The sequence below is a fragment of the Pleurodeles waltl genome, chromosome 8 (genome assembly GCF_031143425.1).
Source record: "Pleurodeles waltl isolate 20211129_DDA chromosome 8, aPleWal1.hap1.20221129, whole genome shotgun sequence".
Lineage (NCBI taxonomy): Eukaryota > Metazoa > Chordata > Amphibia > Caudata > Salamandridae > Pleurodeles > Pleurodeles waltl.
The window spans coordinates 747,415,054-747,434,746 of NC_090447.1; positions in this window are offsets into that span (position 1 = coordinate 747,415,054).

Below are 19,693 nucleotides of genomic sequence, written 5' to 3' on the forward strand. Positions count from 1 at the left end.
AATTTCAGGAAACAAAGTTAGCAAAATCAGCATGTGGTCTCACTAGAACTTAAAGATTTGCATTGGAATCAAGAGAGACCCCTAATTCCTTTGGATGTGGCCACTCCAGAGTAATATCGCCTTTAGTCAACACATACACCTTGCCATGAATTATAAGACCACCATATTCCATGTCTCCAGTGAAGAACCCTTTCATCTTGAAATCGCGCACACCATACTTACATCATTCACAATATTTTGTCCTCAGGGTAGTTCATACTCTTGTCCTCCACCTGCAGGAGGATTTTATTTACTTCAATCTCCACAAATCCTTTATTTGCAATACCACCTCCCCCACAACCTCTTTCACCTCACTTCTTCTTTCACTAGACTTGTCATTAGATTTAACTACTCTCGTTGAAGTGAGACAACACTTGGAAAAGTGACTCTTGCGTCCTCCTTGTTTACAAATAGCCTTTAAAGCAGGATAACTAGTATTGTTAGCCTTATAGCCAAATTGACCTCACCGGATGCGCTTTCCTTTGTCATTCCTCCATCATTGGTCAGAATTTTGACTTCAGCCATCTTTACCATTTTGTTTGCTGTATTTTCCTTACACAACTCCTCAGTACAAATTATTGTGTTCTCTATTCTTTTAGCAGTGGCAAGGACATAATTTAATGGTAGCTCGTCCTTCATCCACAAGTCGTCTCTGATTCTGTCACCTTTACGGTATAACAGAAATTGATCTCTAATACAGTCCTGCAGTAATACTCCAAATTTGCAGGATGCATGTGACATCTGTCACATACTCCTCAATGATGTTACCATCTTTTTGTACACGTCTGCCAAAATGGTAGCGTGATAATATAGCACTTGGGCAGGGCAAGTAATGGAAGTCTAGTTTTTTCATTACCACGTCAAATTCATTAAGACCACAGGCCTCCACTTGCCCAAGTTTGGGAAGATTCTCCACTAAGTCTTGTCCCTCTGCACCCAGAATGAACATTACTAGTGCCAATTTCCGCTGTGCACTCAAGCTGGTTTTGCATACTCTAGCCTAATATTGGATCCTTTTTTCCATTTAGCCTACTTCATTGGTGGTTCTCCTGGGCTGTTCAGGAAAAAACCCAGAGGCGTAGCATTCTGCATTATGATGTATTAGATAAATGCCACCAAGAATCCCTTCACTTACAATTGATTGAAACTTGAAGAACTAAAAATGTACTTAGATTTTCTTTCAAGCAAGACGAAAACACCATAACACAGAAGATTCACTTGGTTAATATGTGCAGCCCAGATCTAGTCTAAAGTACCTTACTGCTGCCACAAACCATGTCAAGAGGTTACTGGTATTGTTTCCTCCTAATTATTCAGCAACATGTTATGTATAGATTTCTTTGGCTGATGGAGCTTGTTTTCATGATTCCATCCCAACAAGCCAAAATGGTGCCCCAAACTGCATGCTGTATCCCTTTTCATAAGGCAGTAGAGCTTTTATTGTTCACACTGCCTTCTTGTAATGGTCATCCTTGCCCATGACAAATTACCATAGGAAAACCATGTCTTGAGAATACTGACAGGAAGGAGCTTTATGTAGCCTGAACCACAGACTTCAATGAAGATTTGTGTTTTCACAGAGATGAAACTCCGGTGCTTTGGATCCTTTTGAAGGATTGCCCCTACTTTTCCAGAAAACCCCAAATGAGTGCATTGAGGCAGGAGTGCCCACAGATCATCAACGCTAACTCATTGCCAACGTGTTGATCAAAGTACTGTGCAGACAGAGAAGTGAGTAGATAAGATCCTTTATTCTGTCTCATCCTTCCCAACTGCCAATCCCAACTGGACTTCACAGAGCATTCAACTCATAGAACCTTTGAAGTCAACATCCTACAGACATGCAGATAAAGAAAGGCACAAACCATAAATATTTTAAATATTAAGGGCACTACACGAGCCTTCCATGTTCTCTTCTATTTTGCAATCAGTAAGCAGCTTGCAACAATATCACAAAACGTTTGCACATCTGGCCGAAACTGAATAAAAATGCTTGATTTATTAAACCAAAAGTTCGGTCTTCTACGGGTGGAACATTTTAGGCTACCGCATACATTTGCAAGGTTTCAGAAACGTTACAACACTTTGTAGCAGATGATACTCCTTCCTGTCATAGAAAGAAATTTGTATTGAGGGTGTGTAGGAAAGTACCATCTTGCCTGACATGTTACCCCCATTTTTCACTGTATATATGTTGTTTTAGTTGTATGTGTCACTGGGACCCTGGTAACCCAGGGCCCCAGTGCTCATAAGTGTGCCTGAATGTGTTACCTGTGTAGTGACTAACTGTCTCACTGAGGCTCTGCTAATCAGAACCTCAGTGGTTATGCTCTCTCAATTCTTTCCAAATTGTCACTAACAGGCTAGTGACCATTTTTACCAATTTACATTGGCTTACTGGAACACCCTTATAATTCCCTAGTATATGGTACTGAGGTACCCAGGGTATTGGGGTTCCAGGAGATCCCTATGGGCTGCAGCATTTCTTTTGCCACCCATAGGGAGCTCTGACAATTCTTACACAGGCCTGCCACTGCAGCCTGAGTGAAATAACGTCCACGTTATTTCACAGCCATTTTACACTGCACTTAAGTAACTTATAAGTCACCTATATGTCTAACCTTTACCTGGTAAAGGTTAGGTGCAAAGTTACTTAGTGTGAGGGCACCCTGGCACTAGCCAAGGTGCCCCCACATTGTTCAGAGCCAATTCCCTGAACTTTGTGAGTGCGGGGACACCATTATACACGTGCACTACATATAGGTCACTACCTATATGTAGCTTCACCATGGTAACTCCGAATATGGCCATGTAACATGTCTATGATCATGGAATTGCCCCCTCTATGCCATCCTGGCATAGTTGGCACAATCCCATGATCCCAGTGGTCTGTAGCACAGACCCTGGTACTGCCAAACTGCCCTTCCTGGGGTTTCACTGCAGCTGCTGCTGCTGCCAACCCCTCAGACAGGCAGCTGCCCTCCTGGGATCCAGCCAGGCCTGGCCCAGGATGGCAGAACAAAGAACTTCCTCTGAGAGAGGGTGTGACACCCTCTCCCTTTGGAAAATGGTGTGAAGGCAGGGGAGGAGTAGCCTCCCCCAGCCTCTGGAAATGCTTTGTTGGGCACAGAGGTGCCCAATTCTGCATAAGCCAGTCTACACCGGTTCAGGGGACCCCTTAGCCCTGCTCTGGTGCGAAACTGGACAAAGGAAAGGGGAGTGACCACTCCCCTGACCTGCACCTCCCCTGGGAGGTGTCCAGAGCTCCTCCAGTGTGCTCCAGACCTCTGCCATCTTGGAAACAGAGGTGCTGCTGGCACACTGGACTGCTCTGAGTGGCCAGTGCCACCAGGTGACATCAGAGACTCCTGCTGATAGGCTCCTTCAGGTGTTAGTAGCCTATCCTCTCTCCTAGGTAGCCAAACCCTCTTTTCTGGCTATTTAGGGTCTCTGTCTCTGGGGAAACTTTAGATAACGAATGCAAGAGCTCATCCGAGTTCCTCTGCATCTCTCTCTTCACCTTCTGATAAGGAATCGACTGCTGACCGCGCTGGAAGCCTGCAAACCTGCAACATAGTAGCAAAGACGACTACTGCAACTCTGTAACGCTGATCCTGCCGCCTTCTCGACTGTTTTCCTGCTTGTGCATGCTGTGGGGGTAGTCTGCCTCCTCTCTGCACCAGAAGCTCCGAAGAAATCTCCCGTGGGTCGACGGAATCTTCCCCCTGCAACCGCAGGCACCAAAAAGCTGCATTACCGGTCCCTTGGGTCTCCTCTCAGCACGACGAGCGAGGTCCCTCGAATCCAGCGACTCTGTCCAAGTGACCCCCACAGTCCAGTGACTCTTCAGTCCAAGTTTGGTGGAGGTAAGTCCTTGCCTCACCTCGCTGGGCTGCATTGCTGGGAACCGCGACTTTGCAGCTACTCCGGCCCCTGTGCACTTCCGGCGGAAATCCTTTGTGCACAGCCAAGCCTGGGTCCACGGCACTCTAACCTGCATTGCACGACTTTCTAAGTTGGTCTCCGGCGACGTGGGACTCCTTTGTGCAACTTCGGCAAGCACAGTTTCACACATCCTCGTAGTGCCTGTTTCTGGCCTTTCTCCGGGTGCTACCAGCTTCAGAGAGGGCTCCTTGTCTTGCTTGACGTCCCTTCTCTCTGCTGGACCAATTTGCGACCTCCTGGTCCCTCCTGGGCCTCAGCAGCGTCCAAAAACGCTAACCGCACGATTTGCAGCTAGCAAGGCTTGTTGGCGTTCTTTCGGCGGGAAAACACTTCTGCACGACTCTCCACAGCGAGAAGGATCCGTCCACCAAAGGGGAAGTCTCTAGCCCTTTTCGTTCCTGCAGAAACCTTAGCTTCTCCTGTCCAGTAGAAGCTTCTTTGCACCCGCAGCTGGCATTTCCTGGGCATCTGCCCATCTCCGACTTGCTTGTGACTTTTGGACTTGGTCCCCTTGTTCCACAGGTACCCTAGATTGGAAATCCACAGTTGTTGCATTGCTGGTTTGTGTCTTTCCTGCATTATTCCTCTAACACGACTTCTTTGTCCTTAGGGGAACTTTAGTGCACTTTGCACTCACTTTTCAGGGTCTTGGGGAGGGTTATTTTTCTAACTCTCACTATTTTCTAATAGTCCCAGCGACCCTCTACAAGGTCACATAGGTTTGGGGTCCATTCGTGGTTCGCATTCCACTTTTGGAGTATATGGTTTGTGTTGCCCCTATCCCTATGTTTCCCCATTGCATCCTATTGTAACTATACATTGTTTGCACTGTTTTCTAAGACTATACTGCATATTTTTGCTATTGTGTATATATATCTTGTGTATATTTCCTATCCTCTCACTGAGGGTACACTCTAAGATACTTTGGCATATTGTCATAAAAATAAAGTACCTTTATTTTTAGTATAACTGTGTATTGTGTTTTCTTATGATATTGTGCCTATGACACTAAGTGGTACTGTAGTAGCTTCACACGTCTCCTAGTTCAGCCTAAGCTGCTCTGCTAAGCTACCATTATCTATCAGCCTAAGCTGCTAGACACCCTATACACTAATAAGGGATAACTGGGCCTGGTGCAAGGTGCAAGTACCCCTTGGTACTCACTACAAGCCAGTCCAGCCTCCTACATTGGTGGCAGCGGTGGGATAAGTGCTTGAGACTACTTACCACTCTTGTCATTGTACTTTTCATAAGAGAAAAATATACAAAACAAGGTCAGTGTATATACACATAGCCAAAAAGTTTTGCATTTCCTCTTTCACTCTTTTCTAAGTGCTGAAAAGTACTTCTAAACTTTCAAAAAGTTCTTAAAAGTTTAAAAAGTTTTTTTCTGTCTTTCCAAAAAGTTCTGAAAACTTTTTTCTCTTTGTCTATCACTTTAACTCTCTCTAAAAAATGTCTGGCACAGGCCAAAATGTTGATCTGTCCAAACTTGCATATGACAACCTTAGCTGGAAAAGAGCAAGGAGTCTCTGTATAGAGAGAGGTTTGAGTGTAGGGAAGAATCCTTCCTTGGAACTGTTACTTAACATGCTTAGAGAACAGGATAAGGCCATAGGTGCCTCATCTGTTGAAAAAGTACCTAATAGTTCTCAATCTGATTCAGGGACTCCCCCAGGAAAAGATTCAGGAAAGAAACTTCCTAGCCTGCCCATTACTAGACAATCTAGCATAGATGGTAATGATGATGAGCCACACCATATAAATAGTGTTGTCTCACATCATAGCAAAAGCATTTATTCTCACCATACTGGTAGTAATGTTTCTGTTAACCAAGCTGTTAGGGTGGCTTCTGTAAGGGACAGGTCTCCTTCTGTTCATTCCCATCATAGCTCTGTTTCTAGGAATGTCCCTCCCACCAACCCTGATGACAGAATGTTAGAGAGGGAACTCAATAAGTTGAGGGTGGAACAAACCAGACTGAAGCTTAAAAAGCAACAGCTGGATTTGGATAGACAGTCTTTTGAATTAGAGAAGGAAAGACAGAAGTTGGGTTTAGATACCCATGGTGGCAGCAGCAGTATTCCCCATAGTCATCCTGCAAAAGAGCATGATTCCAGGAATCTGCAGAAGATAGTTCCCCCTTATACGGAGGGGGATGACATTAACAAGTGGTTTGCTGCACTTGAGAGGGCCTGTGTTGTACAGGATGTCCCTCAAAGTCAGTGGGCTGCTATCCTATGGCTATCATTTAGTGGAAAAGGTAGGGATAGGCTCCTTACTGTGAAAGAAAATGATGCTAATAATTTCCAAGTTCTTAAGAATGCACTCCTGGATGGTTATGGCTTAACCACTGAACAGTACAGGATAAAGTTCAGAGAGACCAAAAAGGAGTCTTCACAAGACTGGGTTGATTTCATTGACCATTCAGTGAAGGCCTTGGAGGGGTGGTTACATGGCAGTAAAGTTACTGATTATGACAGCCTGTATAACTTGATCCTGAGAGAGCATATTCTTAATAATTGTGTGTCTGATTTGTTGCACCAGTACTTGGTGGACTCTGATCTGACCTCTCCCCAAGAATTGGGAAAGAAGGCAGACAAATGGGTCAGAACAAGAGTGAACAGAAAAGTTCATACAGGGGGTGACAAAGATGGCAACAAAAAGAAGGATGGTAAGTCTTCTGACAAGGGTGGGGACAAATCTAAAAATGAGTCTTCATCAGGCCCACAAAAACACTCTGGTGGGGGTGGTGGGTCCAAATCCTCCTTTAATCAGAACAAGGAAAAGAAACCATGGTGCTATTTATGTAAAATAAAAGGCCATTGGACAACAGATCCCAGTTGTCCAAAGAAAGGCACCACAGCTCCTACCACTACAACCCCTACTGCTACACCTAGTGTCCCTACTAATAGCAGTGGTGGTGGGAGCAAACCTACTAATAGCCAATCCAAGGGAGTAGCTGGGCTCACTATTGGTAACTTAGTTGGGGTTGGTATGATTAGGGAGACCACAGAGGCTACTTTAGTCTCTGAAGGGGCTATTGATTTAGCCACTTGGTTGCTTGCCCCCATAACTTGGAGAAGTACAAGCAACTAACCCTAATAAATGGTGTTGAGGTCCAGGCCTACAGGGACACAGGTGCCAGTGTCACAATGGTGATTGAGAGACTGGTACACCCTGAACAACACATACTTGGACACCAGTACCAAGTAACCGATGCTCACAACATAACACAAAGCCACCCCATGGCTGTTGTAAATCTCAACTGGGGGGGGGTAACTGGTCCAAAGAAAGTTGTGGTAGCTTCAGAATTACCTGTAGACTGTCTATTAGGGAATGATTTGGAGACATCAGCTTGGTCAGATGTGGAGTTGGAGGCCCATGCAGCAATGCTGGGCATCCCAGGGCATATTTTTGCTTTGACAAGGGCTCAGGCCAAAAAGCAAAAAGGACAGGGAAGCTTGGATCCTGGAACAATGGACCAAGTGCTCCCTAAAGCTAGGGCTAGTAGAAGCAAACCACTTCCTACTATCCCTCCCTCTACAGTGGATTCTACTTCTGAGGAAGAAGAATTCCCTCCCTGTGCAGAACCTACACCAGAGGAGCTGGAAGCAGACACTGCTGAGCTTTTGGGTGAAGGGGGGCCTGCCAGAGAGGAGCTGAGTGTGGCACAGCAAACCTGTCCCACATTAGAGGGTCTCAGACAGCAAGCTGTCAAACAGGCTAATGGGGATGTCAGTGACTCTCACAGAGTTTACTGGGAGGACAACCTCTTGTACACTGAGCATAGGGATCCTAAACCTGGAGCTGCCAGGAGATTAGTGATTCCTCAGGAGTACAGAAAGTTCCTCCTAACACTGGCACATGACATTCCCTTAGCTGGGCATCTAGGACAAATGAAAACTTGGGACAGGCTTGTTCCCCTGTTTCATTGGCCTAGGATGTCTGAGGACACAAAGGAATTTTGTAAGTCCTGTGAAACCTGTCAAGCCAGTGGCAAGACAGGTGGCACCCCAAAGCCACTCCTTATCCAACTGCCTGTGGTTGGGGTCCCCTTTGAAAGGGTAGGGGTTGACATAGTTGGCCCCCTTGACCCTCCTACTGCTTCAGGCAATAGGTTTATCTTAGTGGTAGTGGACCATGCCACAAGATATCCTGAAGCAATTCCTTTAAGGACCACTACAGCACCTGCAGTGGCAAAGGCCCTCCTGGGAATATTTTCCAGGGTGGGCTTCCCAAAGGAAGTGGTATCAGACAGAGGAAGCAATTTCATGTCTGCATACTTAAAGGCCATGTGGAAGGAGTGTGGTGTAACGTACAAGTTCACAACACCCTATCATCCACAAACAAATGGACTGGTGGAGAGATTTAATAAAACTCTCAAAGGCATGATTATGGGTCTCCCTGAAAAACTCCGCAGGAGATGGGATATCCTTCTACCAGGCCTCCTTTTTGCCTACAGGGAGGTACCCCAGAAAGGAGTGGGCTTCAGCCCCTTTGAACTTCTTTTTGGACACCCTGTTAGGGGTCCACTCACACTTGTAAAGGAGGGTTGGGAACAACCTTTAAAAGCTCCTAAGCAGGATATTGTGGATTATGTACTTGGCCTCAGATCAAGGATGGCTGAGTACATGAAAAAGGCCAGTAAAAACCTTCAGGCCAGCCAAGAGCTCCAGAAGCAATGGCATGATCAGAAGGCTGTTTTGATTCAGTACCAACCAGGGCAGAAAGTGTGGGTCTTGGAGCCTGTGGCCCCAAGAGCACTCCAAGATAAATGGAGTGGTCCCCACACAATTGTTGAAAAGAAGGGAGAAGTCACCTATTTAGTTGACTTAGGCACTGCCAGGAGTCCCCTTAGGGTGCTCCATGTCAACCGCCTGAAACCCTACTATGACAGGGCTGATCTCACCCTGCTCATGGCAACTGATGAGGGACAGGAAGAAGACAGTGATCCTCTACCTGATCTCTTCTCTTCCACAGAACAAGATGCTCTTGTGGAAGGTGTAGTTTTGGCAGATTATCTTACTGCTGAGCAGAAAGACCATTGCATAAATCTCCTAGGACAATTTTCAGAACTCTTCTCTACTGTGCCAGGCACCACTTCTTGGTGTGAGCACACTATAGATACTGGAGACAGTTTACCTGTCAAAAGTAAGATCTATAGGCAGCCTGACCATGTCAGGGACTGCATAAAGCAAGAGGTCCAGAAAATGTTGGAACTAGGAGTGGTTGAGCACTCTGACAGTCCATGGGCTTCTCCTGTGGTACTGGTACCAAAACCCAATTCTAAAGATGGAAAGAAGGAAATGCGGTTTTGTGTAGACTATAGAGGTCTCAACTTGGTAACCAAAACTGATGCTCACCCTATACCCAGGGCAGATGAGCTTATAGATACACTGGCATCTGCCAAGTATCTAAGCACTTTTGATTTGACTGCAGGGTATTGGCAGATCAAATTATCAGAAGATGCTAAACCTAAGACTGCATTTTCTACCATTGGAGGACATTACCAGTTTACTGTAATGCCTTTTGGTTTGAAAAATGCACCTGCCACTTTTCAGAGGTTGGTGAACACAGTCCTGCAAGGGCTGGAAGCTTTCAGTGCAGCATATTTGGACGATATAGCTGTCTTTAGCTCCAGCTGGGATGATCACCTGGTCCACCTATGGAAAGTTTTGGAGGCCCTGCAAAAAGCAGGCCTCACTATCAAGGCTTCAAAGTGCCAGATAGGGCAGGGTAAGGTGGTTTATCTGGGACACCTTGTTGGTGGGGAACAGATTGCACCACTTCAGGGGAAAATCCAAACAATTATTGATTGGGTTCCCCCTACCACTCAGATTCAGGTGAGAGCCTTCCTAGGCCTCACTGGGTATTACAGGAGGTTCATTAAGAACTATGGCTCCATTGCAGCCCCTCTTAATGACCTCACATCCAAGAAAATGCCTAAAAAGGTATTATGGACAGCAAACTGTCAGAAAGCTTTTGAGGAGCTGAAGCAGGCCATGAGCTCTGCACCTGTCCTGAAAAGCCCTTGTTACTCTAAAAAATTCTATGTCCAAACTGATGCATCTGAATTAGGAGTAGGGGCAGTCCTATCACAACTTAATTCTGAGGGCCAGGATCAACCTGTTGCTTTTATTAGTAGAAGGTTGACCCCTAGAGAAAAGCGTTGGTCTGCCATTGAGAGGGAGGCCTTTGCTGTGGTCTGGGCTCTGAAGAAGTTGAGGCCATACCTGTTTGGCACTCACTTCATTGTTCAGACAGACCACAAACCTCTACTTTGGCTAAAACAAATGAAAGGTGAAAATTCTAAATTGTTGAGGTGGTCCATATCCCTACAGGGAATGGACTATACAGTGGAACATAGACCTGGGAGTAGCCACTCCAATGCAGATGGACTCTCCAGATATTTCCACTTAGACAATGAAGACTCATCAGGTCATGGCTAGTCTTATTGTCCTTCGTTTGGGGGGGGGGGTTGTGTAGGAAACGACCATCTTGCCTGGCATGTTACCCCCATTTTTCATTGTATATATGTTGTTTTAGTTGTATGTGTCACTGGGACCCTGGTAACCCAGGGCCCCAGTGCTCATAAGTGTGCCTGAATGTGTTACCTGTGTAGTGACTAACTGTCTCACTGAGGCTCTGCTAATCAGAACCTCAGTGGTTATGCTCTCTCATTTCTTTCCAAATTGTCACTAACAGGCTAGTGACCATTTTTACCAATTTACATTGGCTTACTGGAACACCCTTATAATTCCCTAGTATATGGTACTGAGGTACCCAGGGTATTGGGGTTCCAGGAGATCCCTATGGGCTGCAGCATTTCTTTTGCCACCCATAGGGAGCTCTGACAATTCTTACACAGGCCTGCCACTGCAGCCTGAGTGAAATAACGTCCACGTTATTTCACAGCCATTTTACACTGCACTTAAGTAACTTATAAGTCACCTATATGTCTAACCTTTACCTGGTAAAGGTTAGGTGCAAAGTTACTTAGTGTGAGGGCACCCTGGCACTAGCCAAGGTGCCCCCACATTGTTCAGAGCCAATTCCCTGAACTTTGTGAGTGCGGGGACACCATTACACGCGTGCACTACATATAGGTCACTACCTATATGTAGCTTCACCATGGTAACTCCGAATATGGCCATGTAACATGTCTATGATCATGGAATTGCCCCCTCTATGCCATCCTGGCATAGTTGGCACAATCCCATGATCCCAGTGGTCTGTAGCACAGACCCTGGAACTGCCAAACTGCTCTTCCTGGGGTTTCACTGCAGCTGCTGCTGCTGCCAACCCCTCAGACAGGCAGCTGCCCTCCTGGGGTCCAGCCAGGCCTGGCCCAGGATGGCAGAACAAAGAACTTCCTCTGAGAGAGGGTGTGACACCCTCTCCCTTTGGAAAATGGTGTGAAGGCAGGGGAGGAGTAGCCTCCCCCAGCCTCTGGAAATGCTTTGTTGGGCACAGAGGTGCCCAATTCTGCATAAGCCAGGCTACACCGGTTCAGGGGACCCCTTAGCCCTGCTCTGGCGCGAAACTGGACAAAGGAAAGGGGAGTGACCACTCCCCTGACCTGCACCTCCCCTGGGAGGTGTCCAGAGCTCCTCCAGTGTGCTCCAGACCTCTGCCATCTTGGAAACAGAGGTGCTGCTGGCACACTGGACTGCTCTGAGTGGCCAGTGCCACCAGGTGACGTCAGAGGCTCCTGCTGATAGGCTCCTTCAGGTGTTAGTAGCCTATCCTCTCTCCTAGGTAGCCAAACCCTCTTTTCTGGCTATTTAGGGTCTCTGTCTCTGGGGAAACTTTAGATAACGAATGCAAGAGCTCATCCGAGTTCCTCTGCATCTCTCTCTTCACCTTCTGATAAGGAATCGACTGCTGACCGCGCTGGAAGCCTGCAAACCTGCAAGCCTGCAACATAGTAGCAAAGACGACTACTGCAACTCTGTAACGCTGATCCTGCCGCCTTCTCGACTGTTTTCCTGTTTGTGCATGCTGTGGGGGTAGTCTGCCTCCTCTCTGCACCAGAAGCTCCGAAGAAATCTCCCGTGGGTCGACGGAATCTTCCCCCTGCAACCGCAGGCACCAAAAAGCTGCATTACCGGTCCCTTGGGTCTCCTCTCAGCACGACGAGCGAGGTCCCTCGAATCCAGCGACTCTGTCCAAGTGACCCCCACAGTCCAGTGACTCTTCAGTCCAAGTTTGGTGGAGGTAAGTCCTTGCCTCACCTCGCTGGGCTGCATTGCTGGGAACCGCGACTTTGCAGCTACTCCGGCCCCTGTGCACTTCCGGCGGAAATCCTTTGTGCACAGCCAAGCCTGGGTCCACGGCACTCTAACCTGCATTGCACGACTTTCTAAGTTGGTCTCCGGCGACGTGGGACTCCTTTGTGCAACTTCGGCGAGCACCGTTTCACGCATCCTCGTAGTGCCTGTTTCTGGCACTTCTCCGGGTGCTACCAGCTTCAGAGAGGGCTCCTTGTCTTGCTCGACGTCCCCTCTCTCTGCTGGACCAATTTGCGACCTCCTGGTCCCTCCTGGGCCTCAGCAGTGTCCAAAAACGCTAACCGCACGATTTGCAGCTAGCAAGGCTTGTTGGCGTTCTTTCGGCAGGAAAACACTTCTGCACGACTCTCCACGGCGAGAGGGATCCGTCCACTAAAGGGGAAGTCTCTAGCCCTTTTCGTTCCTGCAGAAACCTCAGCTTCTCCTGTCCAGTAGAAGCTTCTTTGCACCCGCAGCTGGCATTTCCTGGGCATCTGCCCATCTCCGACTTGCTTGTGACTTTTGGACTTGGTCCCCTTGTTCCACAGGTACCCTAGATTGGAAATCCACAGTTGTTGCATTGCTGGTTTGTGTCTTTCCTGCATTATTCCTCTAACACGACTTCTTTGTCCTTAGGGGAACTTTAGTGCACTTTGCACTCACTTTTCAGGGTCTTGGGGAGGGTTATTTTTCTAACTCTCACTATTTTCTAATAGTCCCAGCGACCCTCTACAAGGTCACATAGGTTTGGGGTCCATTCGTGGTTCGCATTCCACTTTTGGAGTATATGGTTTGTGTTGCCCCTATCCCTATGTTTCCCCATTGTATCCTATTGTAACTATACATTGTTTGCACTGTTTTCTAAGACTATACTGCATATTTTTGCTATTGTGTATATATATCTTGTGTATATTTCCTATCCTCTCACTGAGGGTACACTCTAAGATACTTTGGCATATTGTCATAAAAATAAAGTACCTTTATTTTTAGTATAACTGTGTATTGTGTTTTCTTATGATATTGTGCCTATGACACTAAGTGGTACTGTAGTAGCTTCACACGTCTCCTAGTTCAGCCTAAGCTGCTCTGCTAAGCTACCATTATCTATCAGCCTAAGCTGCTAGACACCCTATACACTAATAAGGGATAACTGGGCCTGGTGCAAGGTGCAAGTACCCCTTGGTACTCACTACAAGCCAGTCCAGCCTCCTACAGGGTGAGGCATCTCCCTTAGTCTTACTTCAGTTATCCATTTGACCCTCACCAAGCATTATCCAGAAAGAGCACAGAAGGACAGTAAAAAAAACATGGACAATGCAGAAATGAAAGATGAGGATAACAAAGGGAGCAGAGAACATGCAGGAGAGAACAGAAAATTGTGAACAGATAAGGTAAAAGACGACCAGATAGGATGAAAGAGGAGCAGATATTTTTATCTGAAGAAAGGAGCAGACCCTTGTGAGATTTGTTACCCAATTCTCTACATCAAGTAATGACATATATAAGATCATTAGGAAGCATTGGCATTTACTATTGGAAATACCTAATATTCGTAATTGCATCTCTGAAAAACCTCAGATAATCTATCGAAGGGGTAGAACCCTTAGGGATCACTTGTGCCCTAGTTATATTGCTACAAATAAATCATCTACGTGGCTACCTATGGGCCCACCAGGTTTCTTTATATGTCATGAGTGCAACATCTGTAGCTTGGGTATTGATAAGATCAAAAAGTTTTGCTACAATTCTCGTAAAAAGCTATGAAAATCAAACAGTTCATCAACTGTAAAACGAGATATGCTGTTTACATTGTAGGATGTGGATGTGGTAAAATCTATGTTGGCTGATTGCTCGTTTGTTCAAGAAAAAGCAATAATAAAAAATGAAGATTTTTAAAAGACAACGTTGTGTTACTGGACTTTACTGACTTTGCGCAGTGGTGCACTATCCAAATCTTTTTGCATGTAATCCTTTCAGGATTGCCCCTGTGGTGGCAGGTGCCATGATTTGTGCACAGGTATAGCCATAGATATTGGGCGACAATTTAGTTCACAGAGTTTTAATATTTATGGTAGTCCAAGACAGGTGCATTTGTAAGGTTTAACCCACCACCAATTCAGTAGCAGTTTACTTCCAAGGAGTAGTCAGCAAACTGCATGAAAGAAGAGATGGAAGACTACAGAGGTGGAATCAAGCTTACACAACTAATGGACAGAAGAGCAAGGAACATGCAGAGAAGTCACATGGTGTATGAATGGGTAGTAAGAGAAAGAAACATAGGACAAAGAACAAGCCTGGAGTAATGAATGGATAGTGAATTGATAGAGAAAGAAAGGTAAGGCAGAGAATGAGCTGGGCCTGTGTGACCAAAGCATATCTCTATCTTTGGGGTAAGGCATTCTAATTCACTGTTAGGAAATGTGTGCTAAGGAATGGTAGTGCAGGGAACATCAACTTCATATATAGAATGGGTTTATGACTCAGAAATCGTTAATGTGGTTGTTCGGCCTACTGTGCTCATTGATATACTGTACAATAAAAAAGAGATGGTGTGATCTTATAGACTTCTTTCGCTGTTCAGCAGAGATGGGGAGAGTTGGATGGAACTCTGAGTGTCTCTTGTGCTGTACCCATCAAGTTGATGGAGCGCCCAGGGAGGGCTTCTTCCTGCCTCAGGTTCAGAAACCGCAAGCACTCTGGTGAAACACCATACCTTATCCCACCTACTAGAAGTCGACCGTGGATTTGGACTCAGTGTGGAGTGTGGTAAATGAATTTATTAAATTTAAGATAACAACCTGAGACACATAAACACTTTTAAACACCATGGACAGTTTAACCATAACACAGCTCCAAACTGAATAAAACTTCAAAGCTTTATTAGAACCACAGAGCTAATGTAAGGTAAATGGTGCACAAGACTAAATTGTAAACATACATGAAAACCATAGGCTGACCAAATCAGTTCAGAATTTATTGGGCATATTAGCACTGAACAGGATAGTGGGACACTCAGAAAAAATGACTTTAATTATTTATAATGTATATAAGGGTCATAGGGATTAAAGAGATGAAAGAGCAGCACTGCATCAAGGGTCATCAGCCAGCTTCAACTCTACTGGACTAACTCAAAGTTTAAAAAGTCTCTCCCTAACTTGAAATGTCCACGAGTTTCTGATTGGTCCTCCAGGTGTGCTCATCTTGCGCACAATAACCAATAACAACATCCAATGGTAACCGCTCACACCAACAAATTTGCAACTATTCTGGATTGTCTCAGGGATAATGTGTGGTCATCTTGATGAATTCATACAGTTGCACAAAAATAAGATACTTATTAGTTGATTGCAACTTTGAGATCCTTTCTCACAGTTCACAGGATTAGTTGAACAGTTCTCATACAAAATTAATAAGGCTTCCTTTCTTGTTTGACATCTAGAACAAATACTGTTACTTTTGTTAAGATCGAGACATGTTCTTGGTCTTTTATACAACAGGACACTCAACAAAACCTCAGCAACCTAGGAATTATTTCAGGTCAGAGGGAGCATGTATTTTTCCTCTATTGCTGATTTTTTTTTATTCTTCAGGCCTAGTCTAGTTAAGAAAGCCTAAATTCACATTAATACAATTAATACACATAAATCCTATTGTGCACCTTACAATTTGAATCAAATATGCAAAGCAAATTATTCAATTGCAAACATTATTCATGACATATAAGAACACAATTTAAACATGCATTTATTTCTCTGTACACATGTAACCCATGTTAATAAATGTATTCAAATCAATATCTGTACAATTATTCATGTTCATTTAATCTAATATTCATCTAATAATAATACTTTTAATATTAATTTATATCAGTAGTTCACCCAATTATGTATGTACAACATATTTCATGACAAAACGCAATGTCTAATACGAATGGAGGCTACATTGTCCACCAAAGTTCAAACATGCACAATTTACATTTCATGTTAATTTCTCTGTTAGGCTTTTAAATGACGGTTTATAAGTCACCAAATGCTAACTTCCATGCCACTAATTTATTAGTAAAATTTGATCTTTATCAGGCCCTCCTCTGACAGCAATTTATCTCCTAACAAAAGAACATTCTCATTTGCAATGAGACAAATCAAAATTTTGTAGCCTGACAACTCATAGGTCTAGGTCTGTGGTCATTTTTAAATCTTTTCATGGTCTTGTAATATTTGTTTCTCATATTTTCCATCTCAATCTCTTCCCTCTTCTGTCATTTCTCAGACTCATCATATTAGAAAGGTATTTCCTTATCTCTTTACTGTTGTCAGGTATGTACGCACAGCAGTGTTGCATTTTTAAAACTTGACAGACTCCACCTTCCTTTGCTCAAAGGGTGTCTACCACAAGGCGATTCTGCAAAACCATTGATCTTACCACAACCATTTCCGTGTCCATTAGGAGCATCACACCTGCAAAGTCATCTGACATCTTATTTAAAATAAGCTGCTGCTCAAATGCTTATTAATCGAAACAAAATGAGAAAATTAAGTCAAAGTTTGAGTAAAAATACTGAATGTACTCTTGATTGTACAAACGTGTTAACAAAAGGCTGCAACTAATGCCATAAGTCAATGGTAAACTGTGATATGTGATCCCTTCTTGTACTGATGAAGGAATTTGTGTAGACACGTAACAATCCCACACATTAATTGTAACCACATACTCATACAGCAAACTATAATAAACATTACAAGAAAAATCTTCCTTTGTTGCATCTGCATGAAGCAATTCCTCATCCTTATGTAACTTATCATGCTTAGATGGCGTTATTCTATTCACTGGAGTTACTGTGCTTTGGATATCTTCTTTCTTTGAAACACTCATTCCCACAATCAATAAAATGCACACAATCATATTTACACACACAAATTTACATTTACTACATTTACCCTCTCCTGAGTTCATGGCTTCCGTAGAATCACAGAGGGTAAAGAAGAAAGAAAAAAATGTAAGAGCAAAAGCGAACAAAAACAAATTCAAAGTAGCTATTCAAAAATCTTTCTGCACTTATTTAGAAATGTTCTTGACCTTCTAGAAAGTTCCTCAAGTTTCAACTAAAAATTCTAAAAAAAAATCAAAATGTTCGTCTTTAACATATCATAGTGTGTGTAATGTCTGTTGATCAATTGGCAAGGTTATTTCAAAACTCAGTTCAAATGCGGTTTCAAGTTCCAGAATGTTAAACTGAATTCTCAAGGTCAAAACAAAAGGTCATAAATGTGTTCTCCCATTCATTTGCAGCGAGATAGAACCATTCAGGTGAAGAATATTTGCAACTTGGCACTCTTTTTCTTTTTGTTCTTCATGGCACAAACTTCATCTTCACTCTGATTCAACTCTTCAACTGCTTCCGTTAGAGCTGGGGGTTTATCAGCAACCAATTCAGGTGCAGACGCAGGCAGTTGATCTCCTCTTATAGTTCTATTTTCAATTGTGACTGGACTCACAATGTTTGCTGTGTTGGCAGGGTTCAGTTGGTTTTGACTTTGCTCTCCTGTACCTTTATCTGCATTCAGAATACTTGCATTCTCATCATCTTGCACACATTCTGCTTCAGCCACTTGGTCAGTCCTTACAGCTTGATCAATCTGAACCCCTTCTTTTTCTGCAATCACTCTTAGGGGATCAGACCCTGTATTCAAGAGGACATGGAACTTTGTGTGTGCAGCTTGCATGAATCAAGTTCAGAGGTTCAGCATATTCACAGCTGTTGTCGTCACCAAGATGACTTGATACGGCCCTTTCCACCTTGGCTCTAAGCAGGTCTTCCTCAAGTGCTTTTTTATAAGCACCCATTCATCAGACGTCAAGCTGTAGCACTGTTCTTGAGCCATTTGAGCTGTTGTTGCTTCAGCCTGATGAGATAAAGAGGGAACCACATTAGCCAGCCTTTGCAATAATCCAGCACTAAGTCATCTGTTATGCTCACAAGTGCATTTTAAGGCACTGCTGGTAACCTTAATGCACGCCCCATAAGGATTTCATGTGGTGACAGTCCTGTCTTCCTGGGAGGGGTGCTACACATGCGCATCAGGACAAGTGGTAATGCTTCAGGCCATTTCAGTGTTGTAAAGGCACAAACCTTTGCCAATCAAGCTTTCAGAGTTCCATTCATTTGTTCCACCAATCTAGATGCATCTGGTCTGTAACTGCAGTTCAATGTTCGCACAATGTTCAGTGCTGCACATTACAACTTTAAGATCTCATTATTAAAATGAGTTCCTCAATCTAATTCTAAAGAAGTCAGGAATCCAAAACCTTGGTATAGGCTCCCTGAGCAGTTGCTTTGCTACAGTAAGACTGTCGTTCCTACGTATTGGATAGGCTTCTATCCAGCGGGAAAACACACACACAATTGCCAGCACATACTTAAATCCATTACAGGCGGGCATCTCAATAAAATCAAAGTGCATTCTGTTAAATGGACCTCGTGATCTGCCTATGTGGGTCAAATTAACCGCAGTTCATTTTCCTACTTTCATTTGTTGACATGTAACACATCTGTGACGTACCCCTTTGCAATTAACCTAAATCTGGGGTGGTACCATCTCTGTTTAAAAGTGCAAATCATTGCATCACTGCCGAGATGAACTGGACCATGATAATATCTAACCATAGAGGTCAACAAACAATCTAGCAATATGACTTTCCCTTCATTTGGAATGCAGACATCACCTTTCTCCCTCTGTGTATGACTTGCTCTATTCCAACCTCTGTGGTCTTCCTCTGTTGCCTCTTCCTGCAATCTTTTAATTTCATCCCAGTTATCAATGGCTGGCATTAGAAAGCTTTGAATTGTCTCCGTGGTATGTCAATTCCACCACCCACTCTTCATTGAAGGTGACGCAATGGAGTGCACAATATCTGACAATTTGGTCAGGGTAGGCATTGCCCAACGAGACATAATCATTTGATCTCTGGTTTGCTGCACATTTTACAAGCACAAGTTTCTCAAGTAACTACAAGGCATTTAATAAACTCTGAATCCTCCCACCATTTTGAATGGGTGATCCTGAAGAGGTCATAAAGCCTCACTGGTGCCTTAACTACACAAAATCGTAGACAACACCAAATCCATATTGACTATCTGTAAATATTGTCACTTTAAGCTGCTCAGATACGCAGCATGCTCTTGTAAGTGCAACTAATTCAGCCACTTGGGCAGAAATTACTCCTTGAAGCAATGAAGCTTGGACTACTACTAAGATGGTGCAGACTGCATAACCAGCTCTCAGAATACCCTCATTGTCTCTTAAACAGGGGCCATCAACAAATACAACTTGATCATTCTCCTCTAAATGAGTATCTTGAATATCAGGTGCATAATTCAGTGACATCAAGGCAGCCATGTTCTATTTCAATTAACAGCATTTGAATTCTTAACATTA